Source organism: Pelophylax lessonae (assembly GCF_965119305.1).
Source record: "Pelophylax lessonae genome assembly, chromosome: 6".
Classification (NCBI taxonomy): Eukaryota; Metazoa; Chordata; class Amphibia; order Anura; family Ranidae; genus Pelophylax; species Pelophylax lessonae.
This window is the reverse complement of record NC_138773.1, coordinates 37811752-37827725: the sequence shown is the minus strand read 5'-3', so window position 1 is coordinate 37827725 and position 15974 is coordinate 37811752. Positions and strand designations below refer to the sequence as shown.

Genomic DNA, 15974 nt, shown 5'->3' with positions numbered 1-15974 from the left:
CCAATAGCAGTTCCAAAAGAATTCTTTCAATCAATCAAGGGCATACTCCGCGCCTATATTTGGGCAAACAAATCCCAGAGAATTAAGATGCAGACGTTGACCCAAAGTAAGAGGTGGGATGGGATTACCAGATATCCTGAGATATTACAGGGCGGTCCATATAGTAAGGGTGGTAGACTGGCATTGCAATAAACATACCAAACGATGGGTGGATTTAGAGAATGAGGAATCAGGTCAGCTAACCCCCCCAGCCCCATGGTCGGTGTTCGAATCAAAAGACGCTATTCTCAAACATCCTACAGTGGGAGTGACTATAAAAGAAACTAAGAGAATTCAGTCGCATTGGAGGGTAGCCCCAGGTATATCTCCGATGACACCGATCTTGGGGAACCCGGATTTTCCCCCGGGGTGTATAAATGCCAGACTCCGTAGGTGGGCTCAGAATGGTAAAAGGCGCCTAGGTGATATATGGCAAAATGGGCCTATGCCCTCCCTAGAAGAACTTAGGACAGGTGCAGGAGAATCGCTAGATTATTTCAGCCTTTATCAGTTATATAATTATATTAGATCAGTTCGGCAGAAAGGGTATGCACCACGAGAGCTAACAGATCTGGAAAATATGTGTAGAACAGGTAACGCGACGGGCCATTTGATCTCAAGGTTCTATACACAATTGTCAGAAGATGAGGGAGACCAACAATTGCCGTTTATCCAAAAATGGGAGCAGGAGTTAAACACCGTGTGGTCAAAAGAGCAGATAAATAAGATCCTGAGATTAGTTCACCAATCGTCACTAGATTGTAAGATCCAAGAGACAGGGTATAAAATTCTAACCAGATGGTATAGAGTCCCATCACTATTACACAGAATAAAAGAGGCGGTCTCAGGAAAATGCTGGCGGTGTGGATTGGAGGATGGAAATATGGTACATATTTTTTGGGGATGTAAAAGAGTGCGGCCATTTTGGAATAAGATAGCAGTGGCTATAAAACATATAGCCAACGTGCATATACTAGAGGACCCTGCGTTGTGCTTGCTGCATTTGACAGGAAGCTCAGTGAGGAGCTACAGGAAGTCCCTGACTCTGCATCTGTTGAATGCAGCAAGGGCATGCATACCTATTTTCTGGAAACAGACAGTGATCCCAACTTACGAGTTGTGGTGTGGGAAGGTCAACGAGATTTTTAAGATGGAAGAACTGTCCGCCATATTGGGAAATTCAGAGGATCAAATTAAGTTGAGATGGAGACCCTGGGTGCAATACTTGGAAGCCAATTCTTCTTAAAGGGAGTTTAAGAGAGGGTCATCCTGGGCGGAGCCTGGTCCAGGCCGCGGGGGAACGGTCCCCATACCCCCTCTGGCGTACGGTAATATAGTATGGAATACATCTTCATATGAAGAAATGTTGGGAATGAGTGTATAAAAGTATAAAAACTTTCTTTTTTTTTTTTTTTTTCTGTTTAATTGGGGGGAGGAGGGAGGGGGAGGTAAGGGGGGGTGGGGTTTGGTCAGATCATGACAATGTTTGTTTGAAATGTATGTATATATAAAAAATCACCAATAAAGATATAAATTTAAAAAAAAAATGGAATTTCTGTTGTTCCCGAATCCTCAGTTTGTAAAGTTAGGTATACCAACAGATCCCCTAAAAAGGTCTCTCTGGCATTGGACCAGCTGAGGGCTCAAAGAATGATAATGGAGGTTCTAGAGAACGAAAGGTTCAGAGTTTTTTACTCAAACCTGTTCATAATCCCCAAACCAAGCGGGGATGTGAGACCTATTCTGGATCTCAAAACTTTAAAACCAGTTTCTGAATGTTCATACTTTGCGTATGGAGTCAATTCATTCAGTCATAGTCTCCCTGCAGGGAGAGAAATTTCTAGCATCCATAGACATCAAGGATGCATATCTTCACGTGCCTATATTGCAGGCTCAGCAAAGGTTTCTACTTTTTGAAATAGAAAACCGTCACATTCAGTTTGTGACCCTGCCCTTCGGGTTAGCGACAGCTCCAAGAGTTTTTTCACAACGATCCTAGCTCCAGTATTGGCTGTTCTAAGGTCCCGAAAAATATCTGTAAAATGGATATCTGGACGATCTATTACTAATAGATTGATCGGCTTCGGCTGTAAGCCGAAATGTCCACCAGACAGTACAGTTCCTAGAACATCTCCGTTGGATACTGAACTGAGCAAAATCAGCATTACAGCCGGTCCAGCGTCTGGAATATCTGGGTCTTCTTGTGGACATGTTACAGGCAAAGATATTCTTGCCAACAAGAAGGGTCACAGACCTGAAGGATCTGGTTCGGTCCGTAGTAGGGCTGAAATATCCTTCTATACGTCTTTGCATGATGTTACTAGGGAATTCCCTATGCTCAATTCCATGCCAGACCCTTACAGAACAACATTCTGTCTACATGGACCGGAAAGGATTCAGTCTTTGGACTGGTCCATGTCTCTGGTACCAAGAGAACGTTGGAGTCTGAATTGGTGGTTGTTGACCAGATATCTGGAGAAGGGGAAATCCTTTCTTCCAGCGACCTGGAAAGTGGTGACTACAGATGCCAGTCTCTCCAGCTGTGGAGCGGATTTGGAGGAAGCCACTGTCCAGAGGAAATGGTCTTGGGTAGGGAGATGTATCCCCATCAACATTCTGGAAATCCGAGCAGTCAGTCGGGCTTGAAATACTGGACGCCCAGACTTTGGGGTCACCTTGTCAGGGTGCAATCTGACAATGCCACGACCATGGCTTATATCAACCATCAAGGAGGTACAAAGTCAGTCAGCCCAGAAAGAGATGGATATCATCCTATCCTGGGCAGAGAAGTTTGTCCCATGCCTGACAGCAGTTTTTATTCATAGAATGGAGAACTGGCAGGCAGATTTTTTGAGCTGTCAACAGATTTTTCCGGGGGAATGGTTCTTACATCCCAAGATTTTTCAATCAATCTGCCTACGCTGGGGGGTCCCAGACGTAGATCTGTTGGCATCCAGGTTCAACAACAAGTTGAAGAGATTTGTGTCCAAGACCATTGATCCATTCACCAGTTTCCTCTGGTGCAGCTGATACCGCGTCTGTTGCACAGGATCCAGCTGGAGGGGAAACCAGTAATTCTGGTAGCCCCAGCATGGCCCAGGGGGGTTTGGTATGCACAAATTCAAAGGTTGGCAGAGACGAGGCCTTGAGCTCTTCCACTGTATCCGGACCTACTCTCTCAAGATCCGATATTCCACTCTACTGTACAGTCTCTAAATTTGACGGCTTGATTATTGAAGGCCTAATCTTGAAGGAGCGGGGTTATCTGGCCCTGCAGTTCATACACTGATAAATGTCAGGAAATGGCATACCTGCTAGAATTCTAGCTTTCCTTCAAGCAGGGGTGGATAAGAAATTAGCCTTGAGTACTATTAAAGGGGCAAATTTCAGCCTTATCAGTTTTCTTCCAAGAACTGATCGCTTTCCAATCGTTGTTTCAGACCTTCATCTGGGGAATGTTACGTTTGCGTCTGCCTGTGAAGCCACCATTGTGTCCTTGGGACTTAAATTTGGTGCTGGCAGTGTTACAAAAACAGCCTTTTGAACCTCTGGGGCAGGTTCCCCTGGTTCTTTTGACCAGAAAACTGGTCTTTTTGATTGTGATAACTTTTGGCTAACTTTGGCTAAAAGGGTATTGGAACTAGCAGCTCTTTCTTGTAAAGAGCCATTCTTGATTTTCCATCAAGATAAGGTGATTCTACATCCACATCCAGGTTTTTTGCCCAAGGTGGTGTCCGCCTTTTCATTTGAAACCGGACATTGTACTACCTTCCTTTTTCCAGATCCTCACTCAGAGGAGGAAAAGTTATTGCATTCTCTTGGTGCAATGCGTGCACTTAAAGAGGAAGTAAACCCGTTTACAGGTTTGTTTTTTTTCACATTTTTTAAAGACAAAGGCATAATGAGATAGTATGCATCGCATACTAACTCATTATGAAGTACTTACCTAAAAACGAAGCCCCCTCAGTGCCGACAGGACGGCCGACATGTCCGGCCGTCCTGCTTCCTGCATCTTGTCCTCCGGCCATCTGATTGGCTGGGGGTGCGATTACATCACTCCCACGCATGTGCGCGGGAGCCGCCGTTCACAGCACTGGGATCTGAAGGAACAGCACGGGTGGCCGTTCCTTCAGAGCGCATGTGCCGATGACGTCATCGGCTGCATGCACTGTAAATATCTCCTAAATGGTGCAAGTTTAGGAGATATTTATAGCACCTATAGGTAAGCCTTAATGTAGACTTACCTATAGGTAAATGTAAACAAAAGGGGTTTACGACCTCTTTAAGTTTTACTTAGAGAAATCAGCTCAGATTCGTAAGACTGAGAGCTTGTTTGTGCTGCTAGAAGGGCCCAGGAAGGGGTTGGCAGCATCTAAGCTTACAGTTTCTCATTGGATTCGCCAGATTATTACCCAGGTGTATGGTTTAGAAGGGAAGGTTCCACCTTTTCCTGTAAAGGCACAGTCTACCAGAGGAGCAGGTGCCTCTGGGGCACATCGCCATCAAGCCTCTATGGCTCAGATATGCAAGCCCGCGGCCTGGTCATCGATGCATATGTTTCTATTGAGTGGATGTTGGCATTTGGCAGCAGCAGTGTTCTGCAGGAAGCGGTGTAATTCTTTTTGTGCTCGGATGGCGATATTTTTTGGTGTCCCCCCCTCCCTTCAGATGCTTTCCTTTGGGACATCCCATATGTTATGATTTATGGCTCTGTGTCCGTAAGGTGCGAAAAAGAAAAATGTATTTTTTAATACACACTTACCTGTAAAATCCATTTCTTGAAGTACATCATGGGACACAGAAGTCCCTCCCCTCTTCTATATGGTTTTTATTGCTTGCTACAAAACTGAGGTACGTCTTTTGTGGAAGGGGTTATATAGGGGGGCATCCTTTGATTGGTTGCCTGTGTCCTTCACCTAAAGGTGGCTATATAACCCATGTGTTATAATTAATTTGTGTATAACATTCCCCTTGAGCTATTGAGGTCTGTGAACAACAGGCTTTTTTTTTCCCAACAGGCAGTAATATGATTGAAAACAACGTGTGAAAAGAAACCAAGAGCTCCGCTGTGTGGCTAAAATAATGCAAGATATCAATATGCAAAGTGTCACATTTGCCTGACTAATAAAAAATATCTTAAAATATTTTTTAGTCCTGACCATAACAAATATATGCAATGTTTACAAAAACTACCATTTATTCCCTTTTTTTATTTTAAATTTATTGAGTTTTTTTTTTCAGGTTCTGGGCTAGAAGTAACCGCTCCCCCTTCTAAAACAGCCTTATTCCAATCTCGTGTGGTTTTACCGTGTACCTTCAGCGTGGATACCCTGACAATAGATCCACAGTTCCTGGCGATAATCTGGTCTTTTGGGACAGAAGAACTGCTGAGATTTAATAATAAGGAGAAAGTGGTCAGTGACGGGGTGTCTTTCAATGAGCAGATGGTCACACAAGGAAAAGCATCACTGACCATTCGCAATGTGACTATTGCCAGCCATGGGACCTACAAGTGTTTAGTCATCTACACTCCAGATAAATTGTCCAGGGAGATCCAGCTCAATGTTGAAGGTAAGGAGCAAAGCATATAATTTTTGCTGCAAAGAGTTGCACACAAACTTCACACATGAGAAAGGGTATGAACTACCATTCCTTCCTCAGAGGAGAGAAATGGCCGCTCATACATGACCCCTGAACCTAGTCCATGATCAACTACCCCCCTGTTCGGTTCACACCAGAACATCTCAAACAGGGAAAAAGTTCTAGCGAACATGCAAACTCTATTAACCACCTCAATACTGGGCACTTTCACCCCCCTTCCTTCCCAGACCAATTTTCAGCTTTCGGTGCTCTCACACTTTGAATGACAATTACGCAGTCATGCTACACTGTACCCAAATGAAATTTTTATTATTTTGTTTACACAAATAGAGCTTTCTTTTGGTGGTATTTATTCACTACTGGGCTTTTTATTTTTTGCGATATAAGCGGAAAAATAACGGAAATTTTGGAAAAAAAAAACAATATTTTCTACATTTTGTTTTAAAAGAAATCCAATAAAATCAAAATACGGCATACATTTAGGCCAGGTTGTATTCTGCTACATGTCTTTGGTAAAAAAAAAAAAAAAAAAAAATCCTGATAAGTATATGATAATAGGTTTGCGTGAAAGTTTTAGAGTCTACAAGCTAGGCTACGCATCATCGAAAATTGATCAATTCTGATGTACCGACTACCTATCTCATTTCTTGAGGCCCTAAAATGTCAGGACAGTACAAATACCCCCCAAATGGCCCCATTTTTGAAAAGATGACAGTCCAAGGTATTTAGTAAGAGGCATAGTGAGTTTTTTGAAGTTGCAATTTTTTTTTGCCCACAATAGTTGAATAAAGTTGTAATGAAGATTTTTTTTTTTCCCCCACAAAATTGTCATGTTAACAAGTTATTTCTTACACATGGCATAGATAAACTTGCAATTACATCCCAAAATATATTCTGCTACTCCACCTGAGTATGGCTATACCACATGTGTGAGACTTTTCTACAGCCTGGCCACATACAGAGGCCCAACATGCAAGTAGCACCCTCAGGCGTTCTAAAGGCATAAATTACACATTTAATTTCCTGAGTACCTATCACATTTTTGAAGGCCCTGGAGCACCAGGACAATAGAATTACCCAAAAAATGACCCCATTTTGGAAACAAAACACCCCAATGTACAAACCCGATTCCAAAAAAGTTGGGACACTGTACAAATTGTGAGTAAAAAAGGAATGGACTAATTTACAAATCTCATAAACTTTTTTATTCACAATATAATATAGATAACATATCAAATGTTGAAAGTGAGACATTTTGAAATATCATGCCAAATATTGTCTCATTTTGGATTTCATGAGAGCTACACATTCCAAAAAAATTGGGACAGGTAGCAATAAGAGGCTGGAAAAGTTAAATGTACATATAAGGAACAGCTGGAGGACACATTTGCAACTTATTAGGTCAATTGACAACATGATTGGGTATAAAAAGAGCCTCTCAGAGTGGCAAGGTCTCTCAGAAGTCAAGATGGGCAGAGGATCATCAATTCCCCCAATGCTGTGGCGAAAAATAGTGGAGCAATATCAGAAAGGAGTTTCTCAGAGAGACATTGCAAATAATTTGAAGTTATCATCGTCTACAGTGCATAATATCATCCAAAGATTCAGAGAATCTGGAACAATCTCTGTGCGTAAAGGTCAAGGCCGGAAAACCATACTGGATGCCTGTGATCTTCGGGCCCTTAGACGGCACTGCATCACATACAGGAATGCTACTGTAATGGAAATCACAACATGGGCTCAGGAATACTTCCAGAAAACATTGTCGGTGAACACAATCCATCGTGCCATTCGCCGTTGCCGGCTAAAACTCTATAGGCCAAAAAAGAAGCCATATCTAAACATGATCCAGAAGCGCAGGCGTTTTCTCTGGGCCAAGGCTCGTTTAAAATGGACTGTGGCAAAGTGGAAAACTGTTCTGTGGTCAGACGAATCGAAATTTGAAGTTCTTTTTGGAAAACTGGGACGCCATGTCATCCGAACTAAAGAGGACAAGGACAACCCAAGTTGTTCTCAGCGCTCAGTTCAGAAGCCTGTATCTCTGATGGTACGGGGTTCCATGAGTCGTGTGGCATGGGCAGCTTACACATCTGGAAAGGCACCATCAATGCTGAAAGGTATATCCAAGTTCTAGAACAACATATGCTCCCATCCAGACGTCATCTCTTTCAGGGAAGACCTTGCATTTTCCAACATGACAATGCCAGACCTCATACTGCATCAATTACATCATCATGGCTGTGTAAAAGAAGGATCCGGGTACTGAAATGGCCAGTCTGCAGTCCAGATCTTTCACCCATAGAAAATATTTGGCGCATCATAAAGAGGAAGATGCGACAAAGAAGACCTAAGACAGTTGAGCATGTAGAAACCTGTATTAGACAAGAATGGGACAACATTCCTATTCCTAAACTTGAGCAACTTGTCTCCCCGGTCCCCAGACATTTGTAGACTGTTATAAAAAGAAGAGGGGATGCCATACGGTGGTAAACATGGCCTTGTCCCAACTTTTTTGAGATGTGTTGATGCCATGAAATTTAAAATCAACTTATTTTTCCCTTAAAATTATACATTTTCTCAGTTTAAAAATTTGATATGTCATCTATGTTGTATTCTGAATAAAATATTGAAATTTGAAACTTCCACATCATTGCATTCTGTTTTTATTCACAATTTGTACAGTGTCCCAACTTTTTTGGAATCGGGTTTATATATTCCACGAGGCCCAATGAGTCTTTTGAACGTGTCATTTGTTTCCACAAGTTTTTGGAAAATGTGTAAAGAAAATGAAAACCTATTTTTTAAAAAAAAACAAAGTTGTCAATTTATACAATTTTTTTAACACATAGCATGTACATAGCAAAAATGACACACCAAAATATAGTGTGCTACTCCTCCTGAGTATGGCGATACCACATGTGTGAAACTTTTCCACAACCTGATCTCACACAGAGGCCCAACATTCAAGTAGCATCGTCAGGCGTTCTAGGAGCATAAATTACACATTTCATTTCCTGAGTACCTATCACATTTTTTAGCCATGTGGACAGATGTGAGCTGATTCCTGGGACAGATGTTGGTCACTGGGATGTGGCAGATGTTCACTTTGACAGATGTGGCATATGATGTGCCCCAGATGACTACAGATGTGTTAGATGATCACTGACAGATATGGCCGATGATGTGCGCCAGATGTAGCAGATGTGTGCCAGATGATCACAGACAGATGTGCGCCAGATGTGGCAGATGATGTGCGCCAGATGTGCGACAGATGATCACAGACAGATGTGCGCCAGATGTGGCAGATGTGTGCCAAATGTGCGCCAGATTATCACGGACATATGTGGCAGATGATGTGCGCCAGATGATCACAGACATATGTGGCAGATGATGTGCACCAGATGTGCACCAGATGTGGCTGATAATCTGTGCCAGATGTGCGCCAAATGATCACGGACAGATGTGGCAGATGATGTGCGTCAGATGTGGTAAATGATGTGTGCCAGATGATCACAGACAGATGGGGCAGATGTGCGCCTGATGATCACGGACAAATGTGGAAGACGTGCGCCAGATGATTTGCGCCTGATGATCACGAACAGATGTGGAAGATGTTCACTGGGACAGATTTTATTGGGACAGATGTGTGACAGGTGTTTTATTGTGGAGGCACTGTGTTTGGGGAAACTTTTGGGGACACTGTGGTTGGGGACACTTTTGGGGGCACTAGCACAGGGTGATCAGTGAGTAAAGAGCAGTAAAACAGCTCTATACTCACTGATCGCTGTCTGCCAGCACCAATCCGCTCTTCTTCTCCTCACTGTGTGAGGAGAAGCAGAGCCGATCACCGTGACGGCTCTGTTTACATCACATGACAGCTTTGATTGCACACGACCGTCATGTGCGCGATCTCCCTCCTTCTGCAGGATGTTACTTAACGTCCACTCAGAAGGAGGAAGCTCCCACTCGGCCGTATATGTACATTGGGCGGGTGGGAGGTGGATAAAGTCTATGGGACACAACATGAAAAATCTAAAGTCCTCATTTTAAAGGCTTATTTGCAAGTTATTGCCATAAAAAGTATATGGGGACCCGGGTACTGCCCTGGGGGACATGTATCAATGCAAAAATAATGTTTTGAAATAATAGTTTTTGCAGGAGCAGTGATTTTAATAATGCTTAAAGTGAAAAAAAAAAATGGAAAATTCCTTTAAATATAGTGTCTGGGGGGTCCCCTTAATGTGCCTGTAAAGTGGCGAAACTGTACGATGTATGGAGCCTGCTGCAGCAATACTGACATTTCTAAAGGAAAAAAAGTCATTTAAACTTGCTCGCGGCTGTAATGTATTGTCAGCTCCCAGCAATACAGATAAGAAGATTAAAAAGAAAATGAAAAAAAAAAACGTTGTGGCCCCCTCCCAAAATGTGCTGCTGTTTTATAGGCAAGGGGCGAGGCCACCCAGTTACATCACCCGGTGGCACCTCCCCCCGTATGACGTGACGTCAGAAGGGGTGGTGCCACTGGGTGATGTAACCAGGTGGACCCACCCCTTGCCTATAAAAAAGCTGTCAAAGCTCGAGCACCATTCAGAAAAGGCGGAAACGTCTTCAAATTGGTTTTCAAATTTTCAGGTGCGAAGAGCATCGTGATTGACAATGGATTTACATCAATGGACACTATTTTTTTTATTTTTATTTTTGAATAAAAGGACTATAAAGGTATCCGATATCCATTATTGAATGAAAATGTGCTGCGCTAGAATATAGTGAATAATGAAATCACCAAAAAAATACAAAAAATATATAATACAAAAATTATATATACCACTCTATATGTGTGTGAGAATAAGGTAACCAGAAATTAATCAGTATTCCTTAAAAATGTGAATATCACCAATGTAAATCAATAATCACATAAATCATAAATCATCCAGTGTAAATTATAATAAAGTGAAAAATAAGGATAATAGTTAAATTAAATCCCAATAAAGTCCATACAAAAATTAGAAGAAAATCCAAGAAGGTGTGCCACAAGATCCCAAAGAGTGCATCCACGCAATTCCTTGTGAAAATATAATAGACACCGATGTGCAAATCACCCAGGGAAATCAGATGGCTGCTTACCAGAACGGGTAGGTCTCTCAAACTAATGAGTAGACCACAGAAAGCTTAAGTGTAATGCCAAGGATGGCCACAGGATGTCTCCTTTAAACTCTCAATGGCGATGTCCACATAGTGGGAAACAAATTATGACAGGGACATAGTGTAACTCCGTATATAAGGCATTTATTAGCAATAAAAAGCAGATAAAAACACTCACATTTGCGATGTGAATTCAAGGCATCTAAAGGTTACAGGTACGCTGGAAACGAACGAACATCTCCCTCGTTGTTAGTATCTAGCTACCTTTTTATTGCTAATAAATGCCTTATATACGGAGTTACACTATGTCCCTGTCATAATTTGTTTCCCACTATGTGGACATCGCCATTGAGAGTTTAAAGGAGACATCCTGTGGCCATCCTTGGCATTACACTTAAGCTTTCTGTGGTCTACTCATTAGTTTGAGAGACCTACCCGTTCTGGTAAGCAGCCATCTGATTTCCCTGGGTGATTTGCACATCGGTGTCTATTATATTTTCACAAGGAATTGCGTGGATGCACTCTTTGGGATCTTGTGGCACACCTTCTTGGATTTTCTTCTAATTTTTGTATGGACTTTATTGGGATTTAATTTAACTATTATCCTTATTTTTCACTTTATTATAATTTACACTGGATGATTTATGATTTATGTGATTATTGATTTACATTGGTGATATTCACATTTTTAAGGAATACTGATTAATTTCTGGTTACCTTATTCTCACACACATTTAGAGTGATATATATAATTTTTGTATTATATATTTTTTGTATTTTTTTGGTGATTTCATTATTCACTATATTCTAGCGCAGCACATTTTCATTCAATAATGGATATCGGATACCTTTATAGTCCTTTTATTCAAAAATAAAAATAAAAAAAATAGTGTCCATTGATGTAAATCCATTGTCAATCACGATGCTCTTCGCACCTGAAAATTTGAAAACCAATTTGAAGACGTTTCCGCCTTTTCTGAATGGTGCTCGAGCTTTGACAGCTTTTTTATAGGCAAGGGGTGGGTCCACCTGGTTACATCACCCAGTGGCACCACCCCTTCTGACGTCACGTCATACGGGGGGAGGTGCCACCGGGTGATGTAACTGGGTGGCCTCGCCCCTTGCCTATAAAACAGCAGCACATTTTGGGAGGGGGCCACAACGTTTTTTTTTTTCATTTTCTTTTTAATCTTCTTATCTGTATTGCTGGGAGCTGACAATACATTACAGCCGCGAGCAAGTTTAAATGACTTTTTTTCCTTTAGAAATGTCAGTATTGCTGCAGCAGGCTCCATACATCGTACAGTTTCGCCACTTTACAGGCACATTAAGGGGACCCCCCAGACACTATATTTAAAGGAATTTTCCATTTTTTTTTTTCACTTTAAGCATTATTAAAATCACTGCTCCTGCAAAAACTATTATTTCAAAACATTATTTTTGCATTGATACATGTCCCCCAGGGCAGTACCCGGGTCCCCATATACTTTTTATGGCAATAACTTAAGTATATGATAATAGGTTTGCGTGAAAGTTTTAGAGTCTACAAGCTAGGCTACGCATCATCGAAAATTGATCAATTCTGATGTACCGACTACCTATCTCATTTCTTGAGGCCCTAAAATGTCAGGACAGTACAAATACCCCCCAAATGGCCCCATTTTTGAAAAGATGACAGTCCAAGGTATTTAGTAAGAGGCATAGTGAGTTTTTTGAAGTTGCAATTTTTTTTTGCCCACAATAGTTGAATAAAGTTGTAATGAAGATTTTTTTTTTTCCCCCACAAAATTGTCATGTTAACAAGTTATTTCTTACACATGGCATAGATAAACTTGCAATTACATCCCAAAATATATTCTGCTACTCCACCTGAGTATGGCTATACCACATGTGTGAGACTTTTCTACAGCCTGGCCACATACAGAGGCCCAACATGCAAGTAGCACCCTCAGGCGTTCTAAAGGCATAAATTACACATTTAATTTCCTGAGTACCTATCACATTTTTGAAGGCCCTGGAGCACCAGGACAATAGAATTACCCAAAAAATGACCCCATTTTGGAAACAAAACACCCCAATGTACAAACCCGATTCCAAAAAAGTTGGGACACTGTACAAATTGTGAGTAAAAAAGGAATGGACTAATTTACAAATCTCATAAACTTTTTTATTCACAATATAATATAGATAACATATCAAATGTTGAAAGTGAGACATTTTGAAATATCATGCCAAATATTGTCTCATTTTGGATTTCATGAGAGCTACACATTCCAAAAAAATTGGGACAGGTAGCAATAAGAGGCTGGAAAAGTTAAATGTACATATAAGGAACAGCTGGAGGACACATTTGCAACTTATTAGGTCAATTGACAACATGATTGGGTATAAAAAGAGCCTCTCAGAGTGGCAAGGTCTCTCAGAAGTCAAGATGGGCAGAGGATCATCAATTCCCCCAATGCTGTGGCGAAAAATAGTGGAGCAATATCAGAAAGGAGTTTCTCAGAGAGACATTGCAAATAATTTGAAGTTATCATCGTCTACAGTGCATAATATCATCCAAAGATTCAGAGAATCTGGAACAATCTCTGTGCGTAAAGGTCAAGGCCGGAAAACCATACTGGATGCCTGTGATCTTCGGGCCCTTAGACGGCACTGCATCACATACAGGAATGCTACTGTAATGGAAATCACAACATGGGCTCAGGAATACTTCCAGAAAACATTGTCGGTGAACACAATCCATCGTGCCATTCGCCGTTGCCGGCTAAAACTCTATAGGCCAAAAAAGAAGCCATATCTAAACATGATCCAGAAGCGCAGGCGTTTTCTCTGGGCCAAGGCTCGTTTAAAATGGACTGTGGCAAAGTGGAAAACTGTTCTGTGGTCAGACGAATCGAAATTTGAAGTTCTTTTTGGAAAACTGGGACGCCATGTCATCCGAACTAAAGAGGACAAGGACAACCCAAGTTGTTCTCAGCGCTCAGTTCAGAAGCCTGTATCTCTGATGGTACGGGGTTCCATGAGTCGTGTGGCATGGGCAGCTTACACATCTGGAAAGGCACCATCAATGCTGAAAGGTATATCCAAGTTCTAGAACAACATATGCTCCCATCCAGACGTCATCTCTTTCAGGGAAGACCTTGCATTTTCCAACATGACAATGCCAGACCTCATACTGCATCAATTACATCATCATGGCTGTGTAAAAGAAGGATCCGGGTACTGAAATGGCCAGTCTGCAGTCCAGATCTTTCACCCATAGAAAATATTTGGCGCATCATAAAGAGGAAGATGCGACAAAGAAGACCTAAGACAGTTGAGCATGTAGAAACCTGTATTAGACAAGAATGGGACAACATTCCTATTCCTAAACTTGAGCAACTTGTCTCCCCGGTCCCCAGACATTTGTAGACTGTTATAAAAAGAAGAGGGGATGCCATACGGTGGTAAACATGGCCTTGTCCCAACTTTTTTGAGATGTGTTGATGCCATGAAATTTAAAATCAACTTATTTTTCCCTTAAAATTATACATTTTCTCAGTTTAAAAATTTGATATGTCATCTATGTTGTATTCTGAATAAAATATTGAAATTTGAAACTTCCACATCATTGCATTCTGTTTTTATTCACAATTTGTACAGTGTCCCAACTTTTTTGGAATCGGGTTTATATATTCCACGAGGCCCAATGAGTCTTTTGAACGTGTCATTTGTTTCCACAAGTTTTTGGAAAATGTGTAAAGAAAATGAAAACCTATTTTTTAAAAAAAAACAAAGTTGTCAATTTATACAATTTTTTTAACACATAGCATGTACATAGCAAAAATGACACACCAAAATATAGTGTGCTACTCCTCCTGAGTATGGCGATACCACATGTGTGAAACTTTTCCACAACCTGATCTCACACAGAGGCCCAACATTCAAGTAGCATCGTCAGGCGTTCTAGGAGCATAAATTACACATTTCATTTCCTGAGTACCTATCACATTTTTTAGCCATGTGGACAGATGTGAGCTGATTCCTGGGACAGATGTTGGTCACTGGGATTTTCGTTCAATATTCACTTTGGGTTTTTTCTGTGATTCCTTTGTGCAGCAGCTCACCCTACAATACTATTTTTTTATAATTATATTAGCGCAGAAATATCCACTTTTATATTGTTTTATCCGATATCCATTGACATAGGGGGGGCCGGGATCTGGGGGGCCCCTTGTTAAAGGGGGTTTCCAGATTCCAATAACCCCACCACCTACAGACCCCCACAACCACAGCCCAGGGTTGTCAGGAAGAGGCCCTTTTCCCCATCAACATGGGGACAAGGGGCACCCAAAGCACCCTCCCCATGTTCAGGGCAAGCGACCTGGTATGGTTCAGGAGGGAGAAGGGTGCTCGCTCGCCCCCCATCCTGCTCAGATAAGGGACTGGTATGGATTTTGGGGGAGGCCCCACGCCATTTTTTTTTTTTGGCTTGGAGTTCCCCTTAAAATCTGTACCAGACCCGAAGGGCCTGGTATAGATTTTGGGGAGGACTCCATGCCGTTTTTTTAAAAAATTCTGTAATAGGGTTCCCCTTAACCACTTAAATACTGGGCACTTTCACCCAGGACTACAACATATCTATACATTTTAAAAGTGGGGTATAACCTGAACACTACACTGACTGCACTACACTGACTGCACTAAACTAACTCAACGCACTATCCACTAACTATCTGCCTAATCTCTATTGTCACACACTATACACAGCTGCTGTGTCAGCAGCAGCCTTATATAGTGTGGGGCGTAGACTTAGCCCCTGAGCCATGATTGGCTAAAGGCACCCTGCCTTTGGCCAGTCATGGCTCTGACAGGACATTGTGTTGTGATTGGCCAAAGCATACAGGTCCGGTCCATGCTTTGGCCAATCACAAGCACTTAATGCACAGCAGTCATGCAGTGCATTATGGGGCACTTATCGACGGGCGAACTTGCTGCCGAGCGCCCCGGGTGTTCGTGTGTTCGGCGAACACACGAACATCCAGCCCATTCCTACTCTTCAGTCCATGACCTGTTCCTCCTCTGCTTCCTCTCCCAGTGGATCGTGTTCAGCTGCTTCTCCTCACTACTCCCACATGGCCGCCAGAGACCCCCGGGTAGCCGCCAGAGACCCCCGCATAGCCACTAGAAATCCCGCATCGTAATCAGAG

General features: G+C 42.0%; 1 protein-coding gene across 1 annotated transcript in view; it reads left to right on the top strand.

Moving 5' to 3' along the window:
• The window catches only part of LOC309558533 (uncharacterized protein), a gene marked incomplete at both ends in the record, with an annotated part of 311122 nt that overhangs the window by 39627 nt on the left and 255521 nt on the right, over positions 1 to 15974 (top strand). The gene's annotated exons all lie outside the window — the stretch shown is intronic.